This window comes from Lissotriton vulgaris, chromosome 4_1, assembly GCF_964263255.1.
Source record: "Lissotriton vulgaris chromosome 4_1, aLisVul1.2, whole genome shotgun sequence".
Taxonomy (NCBI): Eukaryota; Metazoa; Chordata; class Amphibia; order Caudata; family Salamandridae; genus Lissotriton; species Lissotriton vulgaris.
Genome location: NC_141691.1, coordinates 468132719 through 468158297, shown reverse-complemented (window position 1 = coordinate 468158297; position 25579 = coordinate 468132719).

The following is a 25579-nucleotide window of genomic DNA, read 5'->3' as shown; positions in this document are numbered from 1 at the left end:
GTAAGTGTAATTAAAAAGGCATATGTGTCTGATAGCAAGCATTTGTCTGAGCTCCTAGTGATCAGCCATTTCTCAAATTTTGTTAAGGGATGCCCTGCAGGTCTACTAATATTTGGTTGTGTAACCCAGTGTCTTAGGGCAAGGTATTGCCAATATGTTGTTTTTGGGAGGCCATATCCCGCTGACAGCTGGGGAAAATCCATTATCCAATTCTCATCGAAGAGATCCCCCACACTCTTACAGTTTGCCCATGTCGTGCCAGCGGAAACTCCGGGTGGCCTATGAAAGGGGTCAACGGGGATGTGGGAGTGGAGAGACCCTGTCCCACCTGAACTCTGTCCCAAACAGTCATTGTGGCTCTCAAAACCGAGGAGACGTATATACCCCAACTGGGCAGTAGCGTCTGCGCAACCGTGGGACCTTCTACATGTGTATGCCCACTATTGTCCTATCTATGAAGCACCAGTGCTTCTCGGACATTGGCCTGTACCACGTGACCATGTACAGTATCTGGACAGCTTGATAGTAACGCTCTAAGTGGGGAAGCCCCAGGCCCCCATCCCACTGTTTCAAATAGGTTTGTTGGCATGCCATGCAAGTTTTTTTCCCACCCCAGACAAAGTCCACTTAGAAGTGCTGTTGTTTGGCAAGAGCCTACGGGGTGTTGAATTGGGAGGGTTTGCATGACATACAGTATGTGGGGCAATATAGTCATCTTGACGGCGGCTAGCCAGCCCAGCTATGACAGTGTGAGTGGACTCCATCACTGGGGAATGTCCTGCGTGTTAATCAGTAGGGTGTCATAGTTCTCGTGCACAGTACACTCAAGGGCAGAGAATATCTGGAGGCCCAAATAAGGAACTCCCAAGTCGGCCCATCCAAAAGAAAAGTCTGATTTTAATCTCTCTAGGTCAGTGCAGGGTATGGTGAGGCGAAGAGCTTGTGTTTTGTGGGTGTTTATTTTAAAGCCTGATACCCCTCCAAAGTTAGCAAACTCTTGCATGAGTGGGGGTATGGAGGTGTCTGGTTGGGTTAGAAAGAGCACCACATCGTCCTCATAAAGGGAGATCTTGTGTTCCCTGTCCCCATATAAATTCCAGTAATTGCTGCATGCTGACAGATGCATTCCGCAAAAGGCTCCATGTATAGAGCAAATAAGAGGGGTGATAGAGGACACCCCTGGCAGTAGCCTCTCCAGATTTTAAAGGATTAAGACCTAATCCCATTCACATGAATTCTTGCTTCAGGAGCCTCATATGTGCTGTTAACCCACCGCAGGAACCGTGGTCCGAGACCGAATATGGCCAGGACCAGGCGCTGATAGGGCCACTGGACCCGATCAAAGGCCTTCTCAGCATCTACTAATAGAAGCAAGGTTGGCCTCTGAGAATGTTGGGTTTTGTCAATAAGGTGGCATAATCATCTGGAACTGTCGCTACAGCTTCCCTCAGGTATAAATCCCAACTGATCAGGGTCCACCAGTCCCTGCATGTGTGGTTACAAGCCAGCTGCCAATATACTGTCATGCGTTGTAGTGACATGTAATGTAATAGCTGCATTGAAGTGACATGCGTTGTAAAGGATGTTGTGATGTAATGACTGTGTTGTAAATGTAGTGCGATGTGATGACTGCGTTGTAAAAGTTGTTTCGCTGTTTGGGACGGGAAAGTATGCTCCAACCTTCCTGGTCGGGGTTGAGAGCTATCAGAATTCACTTGAACTGACTGGCAGGGACTGATACCCGACTGATAAGACCCATCTAGGCCAATGAGGTCAGGGACATGGAAACAGGGTGCCATGATATCATCTATATCTATCACCAAAGTCTGGAGAAGGTCTGCCTAAAACCAGGCCACAGCTTCATAAGAGTTGAATAGTAGCTCCAGCGGCTGAGCATGTTTCTTGCCTGTACCAATATTGTGTTGGCAGCAACCTTTGGAGACACCCTACTCATCCGGAATTTTTACTCGTATGCACTAGCTTCTATCAGGCTTGCTAAAGAATACTGGCCCAGCACCAGTGTCATGGGTGGTACATTAAATATCCTCAGCCAAACTAAAGACCCTTCTGTCCTGAATTCTACTAATAATGGTGACAGGACCTATGAGAAATCCAAGCAAAATAACTATCTCATCCTAACCCTACTGAAAGGAAATTAGGCAGATTAATTATGTAAATAGTGTATTATTGCAGAGATTGATTGTCTGACTTGTTAGCCTTAAGGAAGTATTCCCTCAAACTCCGTGCCATTTTCCCTCAATTCAAGTTTTGCGAAAATTAATTTCTGTTCACCTTAGGACTCTGTGCACTTTACCGCTGCTAATCAGTGTTAAGTTGCTTGTGCTCACAACATGAAACATGGTAAAATTGGCTTACACCTAATTGGAATATTTAATTTACTTAAAAGTCCCTCTGGATTCTCTTTCGAGCCAGGTAGGATCCAGGTTAGGGGAATAAGGAAATGCCAAGCACTTTAAGGAACAACTTTAAGAAACTTCTTCTACAAAGAAGCAGGTATAAAAAACAGATCCTCAGACCTAATCTTCAGTTCACTCTCCGGATCTGTGTAAGGGCTCTCAGAGGACTGCCCACTGCTTTGACCTGCCGAGTATTCCACAAGACTGCTTTGATGCAATTGGTAGGTCTGCTTTGGTGCCTGGAACCTGTTTTGAACAGATGACTGCCTTGCTGCTTGAGTCCAACTTCGACAGTTGAACCCAGAACAATCAGAGTGACTTCAAGTGTTAGTTTGGTAGCCTCCTGATTAGACCCTCAGGGACATAAATGGCTCACACAGTGTTGAATCCTTAACTGGACCCTGTGTGAGGGAGTCCTGAGCGCCCAAGTTGTGGCTCTCTAGTTCTGGACCTTTGGTTGTTATGTTAAAAGTACCCAGATAGCCAAGATCCAAACCATAGGGCTTCAAATGATTTGAGTTAAAAACCGTCCTGATAACCAAGGGAAGACCAAGACCAACCACCTTGTCTAATTGCCCAAGGTACATAGTCGGTCGGCCTGACTTTGTGGTAGCTCCTGCTATATTCTTCTCTGAATAACGGTGATGGATCAAGCCCTGATATTTGGACTGGGTAAGAGTGGTCTGCTTAATTCAGACACTCTGTTCATCACCACCCCCTTTTCTGAATCGTTTTTGGCGACTATAGGTGTGGCAGGGTATACTCAGACATGAGTCCCTTGCTCACTGCACCATCAGGATTCAAGCAAGCCGGGCCGACGACGGCTGAAATGCCAGAAACCGGTCCCCGGAAGCTTGTCTCCTTTCAAGTGAAGAATTGGCTTGGTAGTTTGGTCTGCCCTGTTCCCATGATGCACTGGGCCAGGGACAGACTAATTTGCAGGTAGCCAGGTTCTGAGCTGGGATGGTGCAGTGAGCTAAATAGCGGTGATGGATCAAGCCCTGATCTTTGGACTGGGTAAGAGGGGTCTGCTTAATTCAGACACTCTGTTCATCACCACCCCCTTTTCTGAATCATATTCTTCTCTGCAGCAGTAAATCCTGATCCGCGGTCCCTCGGAGAAGGGGTGTACAGCCTCCTGCAACTCTAGTCTGCTAAAGTCTCCAGTGTTGTCCTTCTGAAAAAGTTCAACTTCCAAAAAAGAGACTAAGCCCAAGCGTAGAAATCTTCACAGCAACTTACTTCAGCGGCTCCCCATTGACAACGTCCTCTTCCCAGACACCGCCAACACCCTTGTCCCAATGAACTCTACCTTCTCAGAACATTTTCCCCAAAATTTCTTCTAAATCAGAAGGTAAGCTCTTACAAGCCCCAAACCATTTATCTAATCCACACTACATATTTTTTTTATTTTGCCTTAGTCTCGCATGATTAGATGTCCGCAGTTGGTGCTTTGATCTTTTAGGTGCTATTTTTTCCTTAAACTATAAAAAAGCATAACTCCAGTTCCACTGATTGGGTTTTTGGTATTTTGGTATCAAATAATGTATTACCTTTTACTAGGGGTGGGCAAAACTCACAGAGTTTTACTCCGTGGAGTTCAACGGAGTTACATTAAAACAAGATTCTATGGAGTTCCGCCCAAACCTAGCTAATTACACAGCACTGGAAAATGTTCTTTAAAGGCACTTCTGCTAAACTGGTGTATATTTGTCTAAACACCAAAGTCATGAATCTAAGAACTTTATCAGGCAGATTTTAAAATGGTTTAGTGTAAGAGGTGTTGGTGTTGTTCATGAAATCGGTCCACTCAGAAAGGCTTTGTCTGCAGTAGGAATTACAGTGCTAACTCGCTGAGTGATTCTGGACAGTTCATTGTCTCTACCATGGTCTCAGTTTGATGCTGTGGGCCTGAAATTTGTTGACGTACATACTCATCGTCGGAGTTTTCCACTAAAAGTCCTGTTGTAAAACCAATCCATAGCAGCCCTTCAATGAGATGTGACGTGATTTTGCTGTATGTGTTGAAGGAAAGGGCCCTCTTTGTATGTGAAAGAGCACTGTGTAGCCGCTCCTTTAGGTGTGTCCTCCCTGCACCACCCTCCAACTTACACCACACCCTACAGGAGCATATCTGCACAGTGATGGTTGTCCCTCATTTGTGGGATGAATCCTGGTAAAAGCTGCTCCAGCGGGCCAAGAGAATTTCTGTCTCATATGAACAACTCTACACCAAAATACTCACCATAATTTATAAATCAATCACTAGGCCCATATACGATAGAGACATGAATTGACCAGCTGAATCTTATGACCTAATTAATCAAACACATTATAATACATTTAATTAAGTCAATATCATTGGCAATGGATTAACTAATGATAACTCAAGGAAACAAACAAGACCAGCTTGTCATTTCAAAATCTATTTTATTAACTTTATTATAGAGCAGAATGCATTTTTAAGCGTAAATTCTTTTTATTAAGCAAAATTATTTATTAGAAAGGCACATTTGACTGTCAGCTCAAACCAATCTCAGCATGAGAAGTACTCAAACATTTAGGAAAATTCCCTAAGCCCTATTTCCCTAACTTAGCTAAGGAAAACCTAAAGGGAAAAAAGTAAAGTCTCAATGGATCTTACGTGAAACGAATGTCCGACAGCATCTCGGGAGCAAAGGAACGAGCCAGCAGTCCTCCTACGAAGGGGGCAAAATTTCCTATCTAAAACTAACTAAAAGAATACAAATATTCGAGCAAGACGAAACACGATTGGTCTAGGGACATCATCCGATGAAGTCATATGTCTTTCGCAAAGCAAAAGTCACGTTTCTTCAAGAGCGGCATTGTTCATAGTCTATGGGTGTCACAGGCTTCCAGTGAATCGCAACATTAGGCAAAATCAACTATTACTTCCTCCGTCCAAGCTTTTCCGCCGCTGAACATCCTGTCCTTGACCATGAAAGCTGAATCAAATGTCCTTTCATAGGTTCTGCACAGCCTTGTTTTACGAGCCACTTTCAAAGAATTATTGAAGAAAATATTTCCACTTTCGAACATTGCTGTGCAAGGCCCAACTTTTGACAGGACTTCAGACATCCATTTTAGAAATCGGCCACAGGCCTCTTTTAGCATGAGTCTAGTATGCAAGGAAACACAAGACAATAATGATAATTATTCTGTTACCCACCCCCTTTACTAATATTAACCCATAAGTCTATATTACCTAGTTTTTCATACAAAAGATAAACATAACACAAACACATAAGATGACTCAACATGAACAAAAGCACATTTAAAAGAATGCACATGCTATTATTTGAAACAGCCACAATTAGTGTTCACTAAAATGAAAGACAAAATAAATGTATTATTTAGAACGGAATGACAAACATGACAAGAGAACGAATGATTAAACCCGCGTGTTTGTGTAGGTGCACATTATTCTAGGTTGTGTCAGTACAAAAACGTGCAAAACATGCAACACTCATTAGTAAATTAAAATTATGGGAGTTACTGTGTGCCTTAATTCTGAAAGCCCGCTCCATCAACTCCCTCATCTGGTGATTTTAAAATCACCAAATAAACCCAAAAATGTAATCTAAATTTTACTTTTTAGTAAGGGTGGGCGTAGTTCGCGAAGTAGCGCTACGTGAAGCTATGGGAAGTGCACTTCGCAATACGCGAACTTCACGTAGCACTACGCGAGCTGCATAGTAGCATGTTCGCACTGTGCAAGATGTATTTTCAATGATTGCACAGTGCGGACAAGCATCCGGCACTGTGCAATCATTGAAAACGGCATCTTGCACAGTGCGAGCTGTAGTTTTCTGCTGCTCGAGTAGATTATTACTCGAGCTGCAGCTTTCTCAACGCAAACTGGTAGTTTCTCGTTGAGAGCGGTCGCGAGCATGTGCAACAATTCACAATGAGAAACCTTACCTCCCCGCATTGAGAATCTCGCCGGGATGTCATTTTGCTTGCTCGCGGTCGCGAACATGACGTTCAGGACCGCGAACAAGCAAAAAATGAGCGCTGCACTACGCTACGCTGCACTACACGTGTTCGCACTGTGCTACGTGCAGCTCACGTAGTGCGAAGTTGCGCAAACTTCGCAAATTCCGCGAGCGTAGCGTAGTGCTTCGCCCAGGGTTACTTTTTAGTAATGTCATATAATGATCTCTCTCTGTATTAGTAAATCTAAACTCCTGTTTCATCAGTCTGTCTAGAACTCTCATATTGAGCCCTGCAACATTCATCCATTTCTTTCTCCTTCTCCTGAGCTTTTCTGAGTTTATAAATCCTCTTTTTCTCCCTCACATGCTTCTTTCTCTTATGAATCATGCAACTGATTTTTAACAAACGAGTCACTATAACTATGGTTATTACAGGGTAAATCACTTTGCCAATGATTGAACTACTAAACCACTCTTTTATTGTCCTAAATCTTTTTGCCAAACGTTCAGAAAAACTGTCACTTTCCATGGGTTCTATTTCTGAGTGAAATTCTGTAATATTCTTGATTAATAATTCTATGTTCTGACTCTTATCTGGGATATATGTGCAGCAATGCTGAACATGTAAAATCCCACAGACTCCTCCCTCTTTTGCTAGAAGAATGTCTAATGCAAGCCGGTTTTGCATAACCATGCTTCTGGTAGCAATAAGTTCTGTTTTGACCAACTGGAAACCACCTGCAGTATCAGTGGACAACCTGTCAACAATTGTGGAAACCTTTCTGATTTTAATTGCATTCAGGGTAATTCCTACCATAGAAATTATTGCACCAAATATATCTCCCATGATTTCTGAAAAACTTTCTCTTTTAAATCTATTCAGGTGTTTGCCAATTTCAATTGATCCTTCTCCATTTCTGTCAACATGGAAAATCTTAGGAAAGACAAGACCAAGGTAACATGTGCCATACCAATGGTCAGGAAGACTGAAATATGCTTTGTTTCCACAAACAAAATAAATTCCTGGGAAAATTGGGTCTTTACCATCTTTAAATCCCCATCCCCCTACAATTCGGTAGGTGTCTTCACATTGACTAGCACCAACAAAATAATTATCATAAAGCGTGTTATCTCTTCTAATGCAAAGCTTTCCACTAACTGGTTCATCTATGTGAATAGCAGCATATCTATTTTCACCATTAAGCTTCTCATCCTTGATTTGCCTGTTTGATAGAACAAGCTTGATATAACACTGCATGTTATTCTATAGGTAAGGGGAAGCATATTATACTTGACCCCTTCAGAAACTGAAGTAGGAAGCTTAACACACACATAACAATCCTTAACATCCATGACTCTAACATACTCCGATAGGAGTCTGGAAAAAGAATTAGTAAAAAAATCTCCAACAGATCTGTCCTGATGGATTTCTGGTTTATGCTCAATAACTCTATTAGTTTTGCCTGCAACATAATGATCAGCTTGTTTAGATTCAGCTTTGCTTGTCATATTTACCTTATAATCTTCCTTATTAATGCCAAAAGGAAAGATGATTACTAAGATTAACCAAACTAGAATAATTAAAATCACACGAATAGAAGACATTTTACAACATCTTCTAAGAATTGCACACCTAGAATTATCAATATTAGGCATTTTTACTCAAATCAAACTAAAACAAAAATTTTAAACTTGAAATTAATAATTTGAAATTAGTAGTATGTATGTAACACACTACCCTCCCCTTTTAGTTTTTTTTAGTAACCCTCTAACAGCTTTTCTTCGACCATGCGTCCATAAAAAGTATTCAGCTAACACAATTTCTTCGACCTGGTGTCACCTAACACAATTTCTTCAGCCTTATGCCAAAAGCAAACCTCAATTTAAAGAAAACTAAACCCTAATCATTGTCACTATTTTCTTCCAAATCTTCCTGACTGCTACTGCTAACCTCAAAAACTGGTGGAATAATTATATAGACCCACTCTGGAGCCTTGTATTTCTGATTAGGCTTCAATGGTCTTTTACTTTTTCTACTAATTACTTCAATCTTCTTTCCAACTTGTTCTTTTTTGTCTGAATCACTCTTTTGACTTGATATTTCGTTGACCTGTTCTTTCGATCTGTTGACTAGTTTGAATTCTAAATCTTCTTTTGGCCAGACATCACCTTTTCTCAAAAGTTTCTTCTTAGGCTCAATTTTATTACATTCAGCTTTCCAAGCTCTTTTCCTTAATCTTCTTATCTCAGACTCTTCATCACTGTCATCCGAATCAGATACCCGGCTAAACTCCGCGATGTTTTCCCCTCCATAGTTTGGTGCCTCGGGTCGACTTATCCGTTCACGCCCGACCAACTAATCTTTTCTAACAACTATCACTGTGCTGCAGTACAAAGACTTGCACGGTAAGAACATGATGGGTTCACTGGCCTTCCACACTTCATCTTTACTCGCGGTCAATTACAGTTCGCCTCCCCTGTTTTCGTATTAGATCCTTCCACCTAATACCAGTGAGCTGAAGCAATGGTACCAGCAAGCTGAGGACATGGCGTTCTTTTGCACAGGTAATCCTGTCAAGAGGTTGTTATTCCACCATTAACTTCTTTGACGCTGCCGTTTAAAGGACACACTACTTACAAAATCCTCTCTTTTCTTTTTTCTTTTTCCTCACTTCTATAGGAGGTCACTCTTTGAAACATGTTCTACTGGTTAAAGAAAGACTGGTATGCTGGAGTGTTGCATAGGTGTGTAGCTCTCTCGAGGACTCTTGGTTTTAGATATTAGACACATGGTTTCTTCTGTTTCTTTTTTACAGAGATGCTTGGCCCTGAAGAGACTCCTGATATTCTAAGGGATTCGAAATGCGTAGGCCTTTGGGTCTGCTAATTGCACCTTGCTGCTTATTAGTTTTGCATCTTGATTTGTGTTTATACACTTAATGTTGTAAATTATGATTTAACTGAATTATCAATAATGTATGATTCAGAACATTATAGAATGCTTAGGATTTTGTAGCAGACCTGTTACCTCACCAACTGGTTCATTGACCTTCCAGATTGTGTGAGGTATCCAGCTTGAATGTTTGAATGTAAGCGGTTTGAATGTGATACGCTTGATGATTAACGAGTGATAATATGGATGAGGTTTTATTTCCACTTTTCGTGTCCTGATGTCCTTTGTTGTTAAATAAATGTGTTTGAACTTTAGCACTAATTCAAAATCGTGCATCATCAAAATATTTTTGAATAAACAGCTATTTAATAGCAGTCCTGAGTTTTGAACTGTCGTCTGTACTTTGGTTTTAAATATTTGTTTCAAATTGAGTATCAGTACTGGCATTTCCTTTTTGTTATTTAGTTGATCAGGCTCAGCCTTACAGATTAGAGCCAATCCCATTTGTTATTAGCATTGTAAATGCGGCGCATCCATGGTAGCGGAGCCGTGGCGCACAATAACTGGTGCATCCCTGCTGATATGCAGGGTCTGTGCCAGTTATTGTAAATCTGCCCCTATGTATGTACAAAAACAATTCTTATTTGAAACCTGAGACATTATGAGGCCCGTAGAAGTAATTCAAGCTTCAGATAGTGCCTATCAAATTCTATAAACCATTAAAATACTTTCCTTAGTAGCATAGCAAGCTATAACAGTATCTTTATTTTTTTATTTTGAAGTTCTATGGATATTAAAGCTCCGTACAGATTTCAAGTAATATTACAAAGTAAAAACTGCTCATGTATACAAACGTTTGAATGGGATACAAAAGCCCCATTACTGTAAATATGTAAAATATGTAAGTTCTAGTTTTGAATATGTATATTTTGATAGCATTTTATGAATTAGTATTTGATCAGCATTTGAGTTTGAACACACACTTTAAGAGAATTATTTGATTCTTTTTAAATAGCAAGTGTTATGAAAATATACACAAGCCAAAGCACCGGCATTTTCATGGAAGCTTCAGTTAAATTTGAGTCAATGTAATTACATGTTGGTGACCTTTGCCTCTGACTGGTGGAGAGATTTTTGCCATACCAATATTCCTAGGAAATGTAATATTGGCCCAGATGTACGTATCTTTAGAAAAGAGATTCCCAAGTAGAATGTTTTTCTGGATAGCTTTTTGGTAATAAATATTCTAAATGTATGGAAGTTTTCTTTTTAAATGGGTAATTCCGAGATGGTCCCAAAGGAACCTGAATCATGAATATTGATTAAGTAAGATGCAATTTGCGACCCATGAGACATTCGTGCCATCGCAGCAATAGTGGCTTCCTTGGGTCAGAAGACCACCATGTCTGTGATTACCTTTTAATAACGCAATCTCTTTTTTAAATGCAGTGTGTTTCCCTTTAGGTAAACCCTGGAAAACCATCAGAAAGTGCATATAACTTGAAATACAGTTGAGCGTGCCTTTGAACTACTTACGGAACTACTAAGAGACTTACATAAATCAGAAGATACACTAGAAAATATCTGCATTATCATTCTTTTAGGCTGCATGCTCTATAATATTTCTCAGAGGCAACGTGTGCACATGCCTCCAGAAGAAGAGGCTGCTGACACAGGCAATAAATATGATGAGGAAGACAGAGAGAAGCATGTAGAAGGTGTACATCAGCAGCTGCTAATGCTGTTAGTTTCAGGGGCTATCTAACAAACAATTTTTGCATACTTATGGGCATGATTTAGAATGTGTTGGATATTTAACTCTGCCACAACATGATGAATATACTGTCTGCCTTATATCATGTGCCAAAGAATGTGATGCATACAATGCCACTGTGATGGTTTGAGACCATCAGACGGTGCCGACCAACCCAACATGGCCGCCGCCAAGAAACCTGGAAGTGCTATTAGCGGACTAGTGAATGAACAAAGCCGGGCGGATGCAGCCGTTGAAAAGGATTGGTGGCGGCCGAAACAGGAGTCAGGTGTTTCGGAGTGGTTTGCGGGAGAAGAGGATGCCACTCGACCCAAAGAGGAAGAAGAACCAGGTACAAGGAACGCGAGCCACGAGAAGGAAAATGTCAGCTCTGTCAACATAGGAGGTACAACGTGGGATCTGCACATCGGTTGGCTGGAAGAAGGAAAGGAGCAAGACCACTCAAGGAGCATAGCCCTCTGGACCACTTTTCTCCCCAACGGCGAGAAGGCTGGGTCACCCATCACCACGGCCCAGGAGGGTCGTGTGAGCAGGCAAGTGCCGGGTGCATACTCTAGGCTAGTTAAGGGGCTGTGGGCACGCTTTGTCAGGTTCGGGTCCGTTTGTTCATAGTTAATCAAGTACTTTTATTTAATTCTAGGGTTAGTAGTTTGCACCGAGCACAAGGCTAGATCTACTCTTGGTTAGCTTAGGTATCACTCATTCGTTACGGGCGGAATTCAACATGGCCGCCAGGTCAGGTCGATTAGCGTTCTAGTCATTGCAGCAAGCGCGCTCTTCCTCAGCTGTGTTCGTGGCTCTAATCGAGTTGAGCTACGCACTTCAACTGACGAATTTGTTGGAAACGGTCACATTTCTTGCCTGTGTTCCAAATCTCAAGCGCTTTTCGAGTTATTACTTCCGAATTTTGGTTGTGACTATAACGAAGTCAGCGCATTCCTCTGCCGCTCAGCGGTAAGTTTATTTAGAGACTTTTGTGGAGAAGATTTGAGTTCCTGTAAAAGTAATCGGGAAAAGATATCGAATTTGGCTGAACCTTCTTTCAAATTCAGTGAAGACATTTAGAACTGAAGAAAGGATTGAAAGAGACATTTGAGTTAGAGGTATAGCAATTGATATGAAGCAATATTGAACTGTACATTAAGCTCAAAGATACAAAACTACCAAGATATATCAGAAGTTTTCCTGAGGAGTCTGTCCATTCTTCATTTATGTGTGATTATATATATATAATATACTTACCATCTTTAGAGAAGACGTCCTCGTATCAACTTCAGCAGTTCCATTGGTTTTCCCAGAGGAAATGAGGAAACGATAAGAAGGTACATAGAATTCCATTAGGGCTGGCTAAAGACACAAGCTCACTCAGCAAAGGTTCCTTTTTGAACATGCAGTAATTGTTTGTATATTTCTTTGTATAAGTACCAAACCTTGGTGATAGCGTCAATACAAGACTATCCATACTAGAGAAACAGTTAGCCACTCTGCACACACAGGTATATATAAATATTTTAGAATAAGGTTTTGGAAAAGTTTAGACTGTGGAATTGTTTTCTTGATCATAATTGTTTCCTTTCCAGAAATAGCTAAGTGAAGAAAGAAAAAGACGTAGCCAAGAGAAAAAAGAAGCAGACGTGGTGTGTTTCTCTCTCATTCCAAATCCCCTTTACCCCCTCTTGGATGCACGAGTCCTTGTGACTTAGGTATCTAGGTAGGGGGTTAGAGGAATAGCATTGGCTCCAGCGGAAATACAGAATTCTGATATCAGGTACTCGACACGCTTAAAGAGGTACCAGTGAATGAGCACTATTGTTCCCTGTGCACTAGACACGCCACACACATTAGGCTCTGGTGACGGTGCACGTTTTCCCCTTCCCCTATGTTTAGGCATGTGAGAGAAAACAGTAGCCTGAGCCCTCTTTTCTTTGTTTTAATTTCTGGGTCAACACTCGCCTGACTGTAAGAAGAAGCCTGGGACCCAGAGAACAAAATATGTCATCAGTTGTGGATCTGACGAACGACAAATCAGTCTTTCCCTCTGTTCATGTTGTAGAAGGACTGTACCATATGTGAAGTTTACATATCTCGAGCAATAAAAACTAAAAGTAAAATACTTTAGTGTTGTAGTAAATACCTACCAGAAGGGGAGGCAAGAAGACTGTCCAGGGGTACCCCGACCACAGTGGTGTCAGAAGTGGGACTTGCTGTCTAGAAAAAGACAGAACCCCACCATGGAGGTGATTATGACCCAATTAGCGGAAGGGAAAGACCATCTACAGCTGGTCTTTGAACAGCAAACCAAACATGCACAAATAGAATGAGATGCTCTGCAGGCAGCTCTAAAGGTTCAAGCAATTCTCCTGACTGCAAATCAACATGTTCAAGACGCTGCTGTTTTACGCCTTATAGATGCCATTTCAAGTGGACGGGTACATCCAAATGTACCTGGCTCAGTACTCCAGAAGTTCCAACAAGGGAATGACCCGGATTATTTCTTTGTCAACTTTGAAAGGGTAGCATCCTCAATTACATGGCCACCAGAAAGGTGGGGACAGTACATTGCACCATTGTTGTCAGGAGAATACAGGCCGCCTATCAAGCCGCAAACCCGGCAGGTGTCACTAGTTATCCTGACATAAAAAGGGCCATTCTAGAACCTTTAGGCTGTGACCAGGAATACTATTGTTCGAGATTCAGAAAGGAAAAATGGACTGTGGGAGACAAGCCGAGGGCCCTGTACTATCGAATAAGGGACTTGGGGAATTGTTGGTTGCAACCTACCACCTCCTACATGGATGAACTCACAGAGAAAGTATATTTAGAACAGTACTTGGAAGCACTACCTTCTAATACAACACCCCAATGTATCAGTTACGGTAGCAATGGACCTTGCTTGTGCATATCACCGATCTCCTGAATTTAAAGCTCCTTCCCATAGAATCACAGTGGGACTCCCAAGGGTGCCCAACAAACCCACCACAACCCCCATAGAGCAGAGAAGTCAAGCCTTTTCAAAACCCCAACCCCGGCCACCCATGTCAAGTCCCGCCCTACCAGGACCACAGTGTTTCAGCTGCCTGGAGTGGGGACACACAGCCCGACATTGCCCTTCCCGCCGCCCCCCTCAGGAGCCTCTGGAGGTGGGGTACACCCAGGGGTGGGTATTAGTGACAGGAAAACTCCCAAAAAGGTACAGAAAACAAATACCTGTGAACGGGAAACCAGTTCTAGCTTTTCTAGATACAGGGTTCAACAGGGCCCTAATACGTGACTCTCAAATAAGGAAAGATGAATGCATACAGGTTACATGTGTTCATGGAGAAAAGAAGCTATATTCTTTGGCTGACGTCTTGTTGGATATAGAGGGGGAGTCCCAGTTGAGGAAGGTGGGGGTGGTTTCAGGCCTTCCTGAGGCAGTCTTGTTAAGAACAGACCTCCCCATGGCTCACAAGTAGTTACAGGCATATACTTCCTCCCCTCCTCCAGTGATCTGGTTGAATAGTGCCCCTTTCCATGGTAAAGAGATAGAGGAAACAACCCCTAAAGTACCAATAACTTGTAGGGAGAAAAGGAAAGAACCGGCCATGTACCTACAGACTGAGCTGGTTTTATCCACTGTTATCTTTACTTCCTCAGAGACATCGCAAGAAGCAGGACAGAGCCTCCGAGCAGCCCAAGGAGCTGACACTACGCCACAAAACGCATGGGAACAGGTTCAGGAAGATTATCTGGACAAGGTAGGCCCCTTCTTTTGTGTTATAGAGGGACTCTTGTAAAGAATATTGCATGAAGGGGTAACAGGAAAGAACAATTACTACTACCACGACCTCCTGCTCGGGAGACAACCAAGAATGCTCCTAGACATGGCCATAGAACAATGGATAGAGGAAGAGGATCAGGGCAAACCCCTACTCCAATATTTCTCCTCCTTGAAGGACCTCTTGTCTTCCCTGTGGGAGGAGGTACATGTCAACATGGGAAGTGCTCAAAACAGACAAAAGCAGCAGTACGACTGTCACACTTTCATGCTAGACTCAGGGAATTCAATACCGGGGATCAGGTACTTATCCTTATACCTAGCTCTGAAAAAAAACCTTAGCTACATAGCAAGATCCCTACAAGATACTGAGTAGAGTAACCCCTAAAACATACAGAATAGAAGTCCCAGATAAACAGGATGAAGGTCAAAAATATCACGTAAATCTACTTAAGGCCTGGGATGAACCTGTTCCCGTAACCCCAACCCCAGACAACTCTGTACACCACATAACCATAGACAAACCTATGGAAGTGCCCTTCATCCCTAAAGGACATAAAGAAGAGACCCTCATACAGGTAGGACCACAAGTGACGGAAGAACAAAGACGTCAAATGGTGTATCTTTGTGAGAAATATTCCCCTGTCTTATCAGGGACCCCTGGTCGGACAACTTTAGTGGAACACAACATTATTACAAAGACAACCCAACCAGTCAAGTTAAAACCTTATCGTATTACCGAGGCCAGGAGGCATGCAGTGGACCAAGAAATACAAGCCATGTTGGAAGCTGTGATGGAGCAAGGTTTCATACATACTAAAACTTGCTTGTACTCAACCCTCTTGAAATAACCTGTAATATATTAACCAATATATTTTTTAACTAATATTTGCATTTCACAACATTTCCAGTATCTAAGGGAAGCTTGCCTATGTGCTTTTACTAACAGTAACCCAAATGCATTAAAATGGCAGCTGCAATGTGGGAATTTCAATGCACATGTGTCTACCACACTCACGTGGTGTGACGTCTTTTCTGCTTTGGTGGGAAATCTTTGCTTCTGCGCACTAGTGCCAGAAATGGCCGCTTCAAACCTCATATGCTAACGTTTATGCTGCAGATTGTACTAGGTTTTTTGGCTTGCTTAACCATTATTCCAAAAGTTAAAATAAAGTAATGGGGTTAGAGCAGAGATAAGTGGTATACAATGCTTTCATTTATTTTTGTATTCTAATATGTTTCTCTTTGACTTTGCAGATAGCTCGTACTTTGGGCCTGAATACTGTCACATCCTCCATTTTGAGCGATGCAGCACAAGCGCACTCAGACTCCGGAATTGCTGAAGCATTGGCATTGAATAGCTGCCAATACCCTTATTACCCTTGATGTTCCTGGGAACCTGCTATACTGACCTCTGAAAAGGAAGCAAGAAGACTCAAATAAATACAATGTATATCATTTGTAGTCACTTTAGATGATCTCACCTTGGTATGGTGTGATGACCTCTCCTCTTCTTTCCAACCATTCACTGAAGGGGAACACATAGATTTGCAACATTTAGCGGTGGTACATTGCCCTGGAAATAGTATAACTAAGGTAGGTTTAGATAGAGAAATTGTCCGACTTGTCCGAATAGCTGACCTGTCACTGACCCAATTCACTCAATAGGAGATCGAGGGCAGATGTGCTGGTGGAGCACTCTGTCAGAAGAATCGATTATCCAATTGGGGTACTAATTGACTTTTCCTAGAGAGAGGGGTGTGACGCTGGCGTTGCACTTAGCTGAGGTCACCTGTCCTGATCTGCACCTGTCTTGTCCCGTGGGCACCTGATTTGTCGGGAACCTGGCCCTGGTTTTTTTTGCCCCAGCCCGTGACCAGGATTGGTCATTGCACCATTCTAGGTAAATATAATCTGTGTGGTATGTCCTTGTGCGATTTCCCTTTCTCACCCTTCCCAGGTACCAATGTCTAAAAGTGTTGCTGTGATTTCTTACAAACTTTATGTCCTACTGGTTATAATCTTGATTGTAAAATGTATAGTCACAAGATTGTGGCTTTATTAATTTGACTCAGAAAATCTCTCATAGATAAAGGTTTTAAAACATTCCCCGAGTCTGTGGTTTATTACAGGAAAAGCAAATGTGTTTTAAATGCTGCCTATTTAAACTCAACTCCCTTTTCGATCTCTAGGACTTATAGCAAAGGTGTCAAGGATTGGTAAGTCATGGTTTACAGGTATGAGTCCTAAAAGGACCCAAAAGCACTGGTAGGATGATTAAACCTAGTAATTAGTTACACAGGACTACTAGTTCACAGTGTGAATGTTTTATGGGCCCAGGAGAATATGGTAAACTGAGTTAGTTAGTCACTGCACGCTCTATCAGCCATCATAATCTAGCCTTCTCATTGTGCTTGGTCGTCTCCAGTTGTCCTTGTACCAAAACCTGATGGTAGCATTCGGTTTTGCGTATGTTTCTGCCAGGTGAATTCTGTGTCATTTGTTGCCTACCCTATGCCAGGAGTGGACTAATACCTAGATTGTCCCCATGTCATACAATGGACCTCCTACTTCTGCATTATTAAGCTTTCTGTGCCTCAGTCTATAATATGCTTTCAACTCGGAACGGAGACCTGCATCACCAATGGCACATCAAATCTTCAAGGCAACCAAATCGAAAACCGGGGTTTATCTGATTTATTTGTATTCTATGTGTTGTGCTTATTTATGAATGTATAATCCATGTAGAAAATGAAAAAAAGTATATAAAAACATGTATATCAATGAAAATATTTTTGACAAAAGAAATGAAATAAAAGAATATCGTTTTATAATTGTTGGAATAATTTGTCTAGTGGGTTAATAGTTTGGTTTGGGTGCTCACTGCATGTATGTGGATTAAATCCATTGAAGAATAATTTAGGTCCTGAGGGAGACTTTTGTCTTGTTGGTACACCTTTTTCCCCCTCTTCTCCCTGACTATTACTTGTTCTTTTAGAGAGGGTCCCCTCCTCACCGCACTAGAAAACAGCCTTTTCAACACCCTCGAGTCTGTACAAATTTAAAGTTCAGTCCTTTGGCCTCCATGGGGCTCCTGCTACTTTTCAGCGATTGATGGATGCCATATTAACACTGTTAGAAATGGGATATCTGGTTGGCTAAGGCTTGCGCCAAAGCCAGGCAGAAACCACCATTCTAAGTCAGGGCAAGGAAGTCACCCGCCAAGATAACCCCTGCTCACCCTCTTGGTAGCTTGGCATGAGCAGTCAGGCTTATCTCAGAGGCGATATATAAAGCATTTGTGCGCGCACCCACCAGCAACAACATCCCAGGCCCCCCACAAAAGAGACTCCACACAAGGTTATATAAAAATAGCCTTTGTATTATCATAACAAATCATAATCATAATCACAGGATGTACATTGTGCCAACTGGCACGGGCAATATTTACAAGGGATTATGTACACAGGACAGGGCCACATGGACCACTGTCAGGACTAAGCACTTTTAGAACTAGCACTTTTAGAACATATAATACTTGTAGCAACAAATAGCAAATGTAGCACACAACCAGTAACCACAGGCTAAAGGTAAGTACCACCTATGCAACCCTAACCACCTTAGGAAAATAGCACGCAGGGAACCATGAACTCACTAGCATAACCCACACTAGATAAAACAACCTCCTAAGCATAAACATATGTCTAGAGGTATCAGAACAGGGTGCACCAAATATTCTACTCACAGTGCATTTCCTAGCACCCAAAAAGCAATAGCACATGAATCATAAAATCACATTTAGCGCATAACACACATCAAAGTCCAGGTTGCGTCACTGCGCCAAAACCTAAACCTTTGGACACCCCTGGCACCCTTGAAATCACATCCTTATTTGCGATTAGCAAATTGCTAATCGCAAATAAGGAATAACTCCCCATTCATTCCTATGGGACTTAGGCCCATAGGAATGAATGGGGAGTTATTCCTTATTTGCGATTAGCAATTTGCTAATCGCAAATAAGGAGGCTGTAGGAATCGCAATTTATTTAGCGATTTCTACATGAATCCCGATTTGCAAGTCCTTAATAGCGATTCCTTAATAATCGCTATTAAGGACTCGCAAATCGGGACATTGATGAATCTGGCTGTAAGTCCTGCGCAGCTGGGGAAGGCCGAGGTAGGAATGAAGGAGTGCGACTCACTCCTGAGTCCAGAGACATGACCTGAAAAAGAAAAGACCTAAACGGTGCAGCTGCCCACTACTTGCTGGGCAGCTGTGAAACAACCAAAACTGCAACAGGGGCTCTTACTGGCCCTTAGGAGGAAAAACTGCGCAAAAGTTTGGAGCCCTCTGGCTCTAGAAATCCCTATTGCGTACCTGGGAGCCCTCTAGGCTCTTAAACAACTGTGCCCATTGGAGCACTCTGGCTCCTAAAATACAATAATGCCCAAATGCTGGAGAACACTGCTGGCTCTGAAAAATAATGTTGCCAAATGTGAGAGCGGACATGGGTCCTTCTGGACCCTTTAAACCATTGTGTGCCCCATTTAAACACTGAGCCAAACGTTGGAGTGGCCCGCTGTCATCCGGGGCTGCTCTGGCAAAGGGGCACTGCCCTGGGGCGTACATAGGTAGGGGTACGCTGGCCCCTCGGCCCCTCTAAAGGAACTTGGCTACGTTGGAGCGGCCCACTGCACACACGGAGCCGCTCTGACTCTGGGCTCCTCTGGGCACTGCCATGCCCAAGAGCCTCTGCCCCTACCGAGCCCTACTCCCTGGCTCTGGTCGGGGAAGGCTCCGTCGTCGTCCCGTCTTCACCCGTTCCCCCATCTCGGGACCGGGACTCAGTGTGGAGCCGCAAGGCTCCGGGTCAAATCGTTTTCCGGGGCGGGGGGCCAAAGGCGGGGCTCTCTCTTCCACATGAGAGCCCCGCTGACCTCAGGATCACTTCTCCCGGGACTCCCTCCATCGCATGGGATCCCCGCACCACTCGCGCTGCTTCCTCCTCCCTGCTGGTGGCCCCAGGGCTCTCCACAGCTCACGGAGCCCTGGGAGGACCTTGTTTCTTCTCTCGGGGATCGAGGAGGCAGGGTGGGCTCCCCACTTCCTCTCTGGTAATAATACTTCCGGCCACACGCACCGGGCGGGACTTCCCGGCACCCTTCTCTTCCTGCTTCCGTCCGCAGGCCCCGCCTACAAGCAGGCGGGCCGCGGTTCGCAGTGGCAGGCATCGGATCGATGAGGGGTGGGCTCCCTCTAAATTAAGAAATAGAAATGCGGGGTGGGCACCCGAGATTATAAAATAATTAAGGCCATAATGCAGGGTGGGCACCTGCAAGAATTAAAGTAATAAGCGGGATGGGCACCAGATCGGCAACAAAAGGAACAAATGCAGGGTAGGTTCCTGCTTGAGTAGAATGCACAATCCATGAGCATAATGCAGAGTGGGCTCCTGCAATAAAAATAAAGCGCTCCTTTAGGGGAAAGAAAGCGCTCACTAGGCTAGTATCTTTAAGGTAACATGCAGCCTCTCCATGCTGCCAAAGGTATTAGAGAGTCAAAGGGAAAAAGTCAAAAGGGTTTCCAGGGCAAAGCAAAGTCCCCAATCATCCCGGGAAAGGCAGAGGGGTTCCACAGAGTCCTCCAGCATCCAGGACATCCAGGGGCTGGGCAGGGCCCAGGGAGGCAAGCCTTCCCCTGGGCCCCAATATAATTAAACAACAGGGGGTGGTGATGGACAGAGTTTCTGAATTAAGCAGAATACTCTCACCCAATCAAGAGATCAGGGCTTAATTCAACACCGTTTTTTAGCTCACTGCACCATCCCAGCTCAGAACCTGGCTATATGCAAATTAGTCTGTCCCTGACCCAGTGCATCATGGGAACAGGGCAAACCAAACTACCAAGCCAATTCTTTCACTGGAAAGGAAACAAGCTACCGGGGACCGGTTTCGGGCATTTCAGCCGTCTTCGGCCTGGCTTGCTTGAATCCTGATGGTGCAATGAGCAAGGGACTCACGTCTGAGTATACCCTTCCACGCTTATGGTGGACAAAATAATTAAACAACAGGGGGTGGTGATGGACAGAGTTTCTGAATTAAGCAGAATACTCTCACCCAGTCAAGAGATCAGGACTTAATTCAACACCGTTTTTTAGCTCACTGCACCATCCCAGCTCAGAACCTGGCTATATGCAAATTAGTCTGTCCCTGACCCAGTGCATCATGGGAACAGGGCAAACCAAAATACCAAGCCAATTCTTTCACTGGAAAGGAAACAAGCTACCGGGGACCGGTTTCTGGCATTTCAGCCGTCTTCGGCCCGGCTTGCTTGAATCCTGATGGTGCAATGAGCAAGGGACTCACGTCTGAGTATACCCTCCCACGCTTATGGTGGACAAAATAATTAAACAACAGGGGGTGGTGATGGACAGAGTTTCTGAATTAAGCAGAATACTCTCACCCAGTCAAGAGATCAGGGCTTAATTCAACACCGTTTTTTAGCTCACTGCACCATCCCAGAGTGTACTGGGGTAGCTCAGACGTGGGTCCCAGAGCCTCCACACCACTGGAGTCAAGCTAGCCGGGCTGATGAGAGGTGTTACCTTGAAACCGGTCCAGTCCTCGGATGCTTGATTCCGGTCTGGGAAAGATATGGCTGTGTAGTTCGGACTGGACTGTTCCCATGGGGCACAGGGTCAGAGCTGATTTGCATAAAGTCATTATCTAACCCAGGGTGGTGTGGAGTGCAAAAAACGATGGATTTAGGCCCAGATCCTTGTAATGGGGTGAATGTAAGACATTGATCTACATTCTGTCCATCAAATTGTTTTTTGTAATTTTCTCTCTGAGTGTACTGGGGTAGCTAAGACGTGGGTCCCAGAGCCTCCACACCACTGGAGTCAAGCTAGCCGGGCTGATGAGAGGTGTTACCTGGAAACCGGTCCGGTCCTCGGATGCTTGATTCCGGTCTGGGAAAGATATGGCTGTGTAGTTCGGACTGGACTGTTCCCATGGGGCACAGGGTCAGAGCTGATTTGCATAAAGCCAATATCTAACCCAGGGTGGTGTGGAGTGCAAAAAACGATGGATTTAGGCCCAGATCCTTGTACTGGGGTGAATGTAAGACATTGATCTACATTCTGTCCATCAAATTGTTTTTTGTAATTTTCTCCCTGAGTGTACTGGGGTAGCTCAGACGTGGGTCCCAGAGCCTCCACACCACTGGAGTCAAGCTAGCCGGGCTGATGAGAGGTGTTACCTCGAAACCGGTCCGGTCCTCGGATGCTTGATTCCGGTCTGGAAAAGATATGGCTGTGTAGTTCGGACTGGACTGTTCCCATGGGGCACAGGGTCAGAGCTGATTTGCATAAAGCCATTATCTAACCCAGGGTGGTGTGGAGTGCAAAAAACGATGGATTTAGGCCCAGATCCTTGTACTGGGGTGAATGTAAGACATTGATCTACATTCTGTCCATCAAATTGTTTTTTGTAATTTTCTCCCTGAGTGTACTGGGGTAGCTCAGACGTGGGTCCCAGAGCCTCCACACCACTGGAGTCAAGCTAGCCGGGCTGATGAGAGGTGTTACCTCGAAACCGGTCCGGTCCTCGGATGCTTGATTCCGGTCTGGAAAAGATATGGCTGTGTAGTTCGGACTGGACTGTTCCCATAGGGCACAGGGTCAGAGCTGATTTGCATAAAGCCATTATCTAACCCAGGGTGGTGTGGAGTGCAAAAAACGATGGATTTAGGCCCAGATCCTTGTACTGGGGTGAATGTAAGACATTGATCTACATTCTGTCCATCAAATTGTTTTTTGTAATTTTCTCCCTGAGTGTACTGGGGTAGCTCAGACGTGGGTCCCAGAGCCTCCACACCACTGGAGTCAAGCTAGCCGGGCTGATGAGAGGTGTTACCTCGAAACCGGTCCGGTCCTCGGATGCTTGATTCCGGTCTGGGAAAGATATGGCTGTGTAGTTCGGACTGGACTGTTCCCATGGGGCACAGGGTCAGAGCTGATTTGCATAAAGCCATTATCTAACCCAGGGTGGTGTGGAGTGCAAAAAACGATGGATTTAGGCCCAGATCCTTGTACTGGGGTGAATGTAAGACATTGATCTACATTCTGTCCATCAAATTGTTTTTTGTAATTTTCTCCCTGAGTGTACTGGGGTAGCTCAGACGTGGGTCCCAGAGCCTCCACACCACTGGAGTCAAGCTAGCCGGGCTGATGAGAGGTGTTACCTCGAAACCGGTCCGGTCCTCGGATGCTTGATTCCGGTCTGGGAAAGATATGGCTGTGTAGTTCGGACTGGACTGTTCCCATGGGGCACAGGGTCAGAGCTGATTTGCATAAAGCCATTATCTAACCCAGGGTGGTGTGGAGTGCAAAAAACGATGGATTTAGGCCCAGATCCTTGTACTGGGGTGAATGTAAGACATTGATCTACATTCTGTCCATCAAATTGTTTTTTGTAATTTTTTCCCCTGCCTGGGCCCCAGCAGCAGCACGCTCTGGTAGATTCTAGTCAGGAAACAAGAACATTGAACATGAGGTCACAGCCTCATTTTATACACAAAAATCCCTCTGTCTCTAGGGTGCAGGGTGGGGGAAAACCAGACACAGCTGGTTCTGTAGCACTTTGTTTTGCTCAGCCCCTCTTCCTATTCACAGGCTAGGCTAGGGTCATCAGTCGCCCGACAGGGGGCGGAGCCAGCATTGTGTGGGGAAAGCCCAGCCCTATTCAGGTCCCAGGTGCACTCCTACCAGCCATCAACATGCAGATCTCCCATTCACCACCGGGGCAGACCCATCCTGACTCCTGGAGCCTGGCACACTAGCCAGCTCCAGCCAATCACAAGCCAGCCAGTCATTGTAACTTTATTACACAGACAGGCCAACTTCTCAGAAGTGGCACTTCCACACTAGTCACGCTCACGCCGCACACATCATCGAGCAGCATTTAATCACACGAGTCAGCACATACCAAACTCGAGCCTGCACTCCCCACACATCAGGAACTAACATGGACACACACATTCCCCATGCATTCCTATGGGAGGGCAGGCAAACCTGACCAAACGCACGCACTTTACCCTGAGACACAGTGGTAAAGTGCGCAGATACCAAAAATCACTAACACCAGGTCCCAATTAAAAAGCAAAAAGTTCAGGGGTGAACCTGCCAGAAGGGCCAAGTCCAACAAGCACCACACCAAAAGTTTGTGGTTGCTTATCTCAATGATATTGTTGTGTATAGTCCCGATTGGAAAACACACCTATTGCATCTAGAAGCAGTATTAAAAGAGTTAGAACAAGCAGGCCATACTCTCAATACGAAGAAGACTGCTTTTGGAACCAAACATATACAGTATTTAGGATATGACATCAGGAGAGGGTGCATAAGACCCCAAATCAACAAAATAGAGGCCATCTCCAACATGCCCGACCCTCCTGTAAGAAGGATAGCCATTCCTTTCTCATGTTGGTTGGCTATTATAGGAGATTCATACCAAATTTTTCTGAAATTGACAGTCCCCTCACTGATTTGCTCACAAAAAATCACGCAGGAAAACACCTCCCTTGGTTGGGTTCCCAAGAAGAAAGCTTCCAAAAGGCTAAAAAGAGCTCTTTGTACCTCCCCTGTCCTTACCTGTCCTGATTTTAAAAATACCTTTGTCCTCCAAACCAACGCCTGAGGAAGAGGCCTTTGGGCCGTACTATCCCAACCAGATGACTCCGGAGAATTAAGCCCCATCCTGTACCTCAGTAGAAAATTGTTTCCCAGAGAAGCTAGATACTCTACGATTGAGAAAGAGTGCCTTACTCTCAAATGGGCTATGGAAGCCCTACAATATTATCTTTTGGGACGTTCATTTCTTTTATTGACCGACCATGCTCCTCTTACATGGCTGTCACTACATAAGGACGCCAACCCCAAGGTCTTACGATGGTTTCTTGCATTACAGCCGTTCCCCTTTGAACCGTAGAAGTACCAGGAAAACTCCAAACAAATGTGGACTATCTCTCCAAGTTTCCGGTCCTTGAATGGCCCGACCGTCTAATCCGGAGGGGAAGGCAGTGTGATGGTTTGCGACAATCACACGGGGCCGACCAACCTAACAAAGCCGCCACTGCAGAGAAACCCGGAAGTGGGGTTAGCAGACTAGTGGATAAACAAAGCCGGGCAGACGCAGCCGCTGAAAAGGACTGGTGGCGGCCGAAAGAGAAGTCAGGTGTTTTGGAGTGGTTTTCGGGAGAAGAGGAAGAAGAGCGGAGAACGAGGAACGCGAGCCACGAGAAGAAAAATGTCTGCTTTGTCAACCTAAGAGGAACAACGTGGGACCTGCACGCCGGTTGGCTGGAAGAAGGAAAGAAGCACAACCGCTCAAGGAGCATTGACCTCGGGACCACTGTTCTCCCCGCTGTTTCTCCCATCCCCACAGCCCAGGAAGGTCGTGAGAGCAGGCAAGTGCCGGGTGCATGCTCTGGGCTAGTCAAGGGGCTGTGGGCATGCCTACAGGGGCACCAGTGAATCAGCACTATTGTTCCCTGTGCACTAGACATGCCACACACATTAGGCTGTGGTGTTGGTGCACGTTTCCCCCTTCCCCTATGTTAAGACATGTGAGAGAAAACAGTAGCCTGAGCCCTCTTTTCTTTGTTTTATTTTCTGGGTCAACGCTAAAATGACTGTAAGAAGAAGCCTGGGACCCGGAGAAACAAAGAAGTCCTCAGTTGTGGATCCTACGAACGACAAATGAATCTTTCCCGCTGTTCAT